This window comes from Jaculus jaculus, chromosome 5 (assembly GCF_020740685.1).
Source record: "Jaculus jaculus isolate mJacJac1 chromosome 5, mJacJac1.mat.Y.cur, whole genome shotgun sequence".
NCBI classification, from domain to species: domain Eukaryota; kingdom Metazoa; phylum Chordata; class Mammalia; order Rodentia; family Dipodidae; genus Jaculus; species Jaculus jaculus.
The window spans coordinates 65,402,293-65,406,140 of NC_059106.1; the positions used below are offsets into that span (position 1 = coordinate 65,402,293).

The following is a 3,848-nucleotide window of genomic DNA, read 5'->3' on the forward strand; positions in this document are numbered from 1 at the left end:
GATCAGTTTTTCTATTTACCTCTGGTATGAGGGCATATAGTGATGAACAGCAAGCCTACTCTCCTTACCCATTTCCTGTTCTCTCACTGCCTTCTATGGTTACTATTCCTTCTGTCTCAGTGCTTCAGGTTCTGTCCTGATGTGAAAATTCTGTAGCTCTGTGTGTGGCATTTTCCCTGCTCCATTTCTGTTGTAGGGTAGTGGGTCAGAGGCCCGGGTGGAGATATATCTGGGTGTTTATGTCAACAGAACTCACTTGTGGGGCGTGTCCAGGGCCTCACATGACTGATGCATTGTATCCAAGCTAAGCAGCGAGGTGAAACAGTGAAAACATGATGCCATGGCTTTTCATTAGTTTTAATTTAATTTAATTTAAGTTAGGTTTTGGTTTTTTGAGGTAGGGTCTCGCTCTAGTCCAGGGCGGCCATGAATTCATGAGGATCCTCCTACCTCTGCCTTCTAAATGCTGGGATTAAAGGCATGCACCACCATGTCCAGCTAGTTTATATTGTATTTCAATATTTAAAAAAATTTTTTTTGAGGTAGGGTCTCATTCTAGCTCAGGCTGACCTGGAATTCATTATGTAGGCTCAGGGTGGCCTCAAACTTACGGTGATCCTCCTACCTTTGCCTCCTAAGTGTTGGAATTAAAGGTGTGTGCCACCATGCCTGGCTTATAAAGGCAACCACTTGTTAGCAAAAGTGGTTTGTGTGTGTGTGTGTGTGTGTGTGTGTGTGTGTGTGTGTGTGAGAGAGAGAGAGAGAGAGAGAGAGAGAGAGAGAGAGAGAGAGAGAGAGAATGGATATGCCAGGGCCTCTAGCCACTGCAAACAAACTCTATGCATGCGCTATTTTGTGCATCTGGCTTACATAGGTCCTGGAGAATAGAACCTAGATCCTTTGGCTTTGTAGGCAATCCCTAGTTTTTAGTTTTGAGGAATTTTTTTGTTTTTTTCTTTTAGTTTTATTTTTGAAGCAAGGTTTTGCTCTAACCCTGGGAGACCTGGAGCTTTCCCTGAAGTCCAGGATGACCTCAAACTCCCAGTGATTCTCCTACTCTTGCTCCAAAGTGCTGGGATTAAAGGTGTGTGCCTCCATGCCCAGTTTTGTTTTAATTTTGAGGCTCGATCTCATTCTAGCTCAGGCTTAACTGGAACCCATTATGAAGTCCAGGCTGGCTTTGAACTCATGGTGATCCTCCTTCCTCAGCCTCCTGAGTTCTGGGATTATAAGCATGAGCCACTGTACTTGGCTCCGTGATACCATGTTTTAACAGACCTTTAAATGTTAACATCAGTGTTTATATAAACACATAATGTAGTTGGGTCTAAGCTGATTGGAGTAAAGCATGACTTATTGATGGAGGAGGTAGAGTTTAAAAGATGTTTAAGGGCTGAAGCTACAGCTCCACAGTTGAGTGCGCATGTGCGCTCCCATCCCCCACCTGTTACCAGTCCCACAAATGGGAGCAGAGATCAAGGAATCGCCTGGGCTTGAGGTTTGTGGAAGCAGCAGCCAGCTATGGTAGGCGTGAGAGACTGTGGCTCAAAACGAGAAGGGGCAGATGATGAGGGGCACCACTGGGCAGCCTCCCCACCCTGCTGCAGGTGGATGTGGGGGTGTCGCAGGGCACACACACTTGGAGATCCACACACCACATTACACACAAGCAAAAACAAGCTTAATCTCCTGGTTTAGAAATTTTCAAACTCCATGCTGCACAGTTGGATTGCGGTTAAAGATGCTTACTTGTAAAACCTACCTGCCTGGGGTCAATGCCACAGCCGCCACCTATATAAAACTAGACAGGTGGGTATTTGCAGCTGCAGGAGACCCTGGCATGTACATGAACACATGCTGCCTCCGCCAAAGCAAATTAAAAAAAAAAAAAAACCCTCAAATGTTAATCACAGAAGCACTTTGAAAACCTGTTAAAATACTGTCTTATTTTTCACATGGTGAAACTGAGAAACAGAGGGGTAAAGAGCCTTGCTGAGAGTTACAGAATGACATTAAACTCCAAGCCAGAATAAGGCCGAGAGCCCTGGTTACGTGATGAGAGGCTGACTGGCACCCGTGGGGCGGCAGAGCGGAGCATGCGCCCCAGCCTGGCAGCCCTGCGCTCCGCTTTACCTGCCTCGGCCCCCTCGGGTTCCGCGGTAACAGTTAAGATTCCTGATGCGCTGCTGCTGTGCGGGCAAGCCCCAGTAGTCCAACAACTTCAGAGGCTGTGGCAGGAGGACCGTTTGAGCCCAGGAGTTTCCAAAGCCAACCTGAACAACTATGAGACTTTTTCTTTTTTAAACCAAGCATGGTGCCTCAGGCCTGTAATGCCAGCACTCCAGAGGCCGAGAGCAAGGAAGATCTCTGAGTTGAAGGCAGCCTGGGTTACAACAAACAATACATTACTATCCCTGACCTCACAGAGCCTGACACTACCTCCGCAAGACCATCATAATAGGAGGAAAAGATCATGACATCAAAATAAGAGACTGGTTGAGATGGGGAGGGGATATGATGGAGAGTGGAGTTTCAAAGGAGAAAGTAGGAGAGAGGGTATTATGGGATATTTTTTATAATCATGAAAGTTGTTAATAAAAAAATTGAAAAAATACATGGTTTAGAGGCTCAAGGCTTTTCTTCCCCTTTTCAAATTTTTAAGAAGAGTCCTGGAAAACTGTACAGAACTCATGTTTATTATTTTTATTTTTTATTTTTTTATTTTTTAAATATTTTATTTATTTATTTGAGAGCGACAGAGACAGAGAGAAAGCTAGATAGAGGGAGAGAGAGAGAGAATGGGCGCGCCAGGGCTTCCAGCCTCTGCAAACGAACTCCAGACGCGTGCGCCCCCTTGTGCATCTGGCTAACGTGGGACCTGGGGAACCGAGCCTCGAACCGGGGTCCTTAGGCTTCACAGGCGAGCGCTTAACCGCTAAGCCATCTCTCCAGCCCCCCCTTTTCAAATTTTACGTATTTTTATATTTATTTATTTAAGAGAGAGAGAGAGAGAGAGCAATACAGTGTGCACTAAGGCCTCTAGCCATTGTAAACAAACTCCAGACACATGTCCCACCCTATGCATGTGGCTCACATGGGTACTGAGGAATCGAACCTGTGTCCTTAGGCTTTGCAGGTAAGTGCCTTAAGCACTAAGCCATCTCTTCAGCCCTATATGTAATATTTATTTTGAGAGAGGGAAAGAGGCAGAGTGAGAGAGAATGGGTGCGCCAGAAAAATATGGAACGCTTCACGAATTTGTGTGTCATCCTTGCACAGGGGTCATGCTAATCTTCTGTGTATAATTCTAATTTTAGTATATGTGCTGCTGAAGTGAGCACTCCAGCCCTATTTTTTATTTATTTGAGAGAGAAAGAGCCAGAGAATGGGCGTATTTAGGGCCTCCTGGTATTGCAAACGAACTCCAGACACATGTGACACTTTTTACTTTTTTAAAAGTATATTTGTGGGGCTGGAGAGATGGCTTAATGGTTAAGACATTTACCTGCAAAGACAAAGGACTTCGGTTCTATTCCTCAGTATCCACGTAGGCCAGATGCACAAGGTGGTGCATGCATCTGGAGTTTGTTTGCAGTGGCTGGAGGCCCTGGCAAACCCATTCTCTCTCCCTCTCTCTCTCCCTCTCTCCCTCTCTCCCTCTCTCTCTCTCTGTGTGTGTGTGTGTGTGTGTGTGTGTGTGTGTGTGTGTGTGTCTGTCTGTCTGTATGTGTTTGCCTCTTTCCCTCTCTGTCTCTCAAATAAATAAATAAAAAGTTTAAAAAAATAGAAAAGAATAACAATTTCTGGGCATGGTGGTGCATGCCTTTAATCTCAGCACTTGGGAGGCA

General features: G+C 45.4%; 1 non-coding gene across 1 annotated transcript; it reads right to left on the reverse strand.

Annotated features, from left to right (window-relative positions):
- Positions 1 to 3,234: 3,234 nt before the first annotated feature.
- LOC123461108 lies at positions 3,235 to 3,341 on the reverse strand. The gene has a single exon (XR_006637426.1). It is a non-coding gene; the product is annotated as a U6 spliceosomal RNA (small nuclear RNA).
- Positions 3,342 to 3,848: the final 507 nt, after the last annotated feature.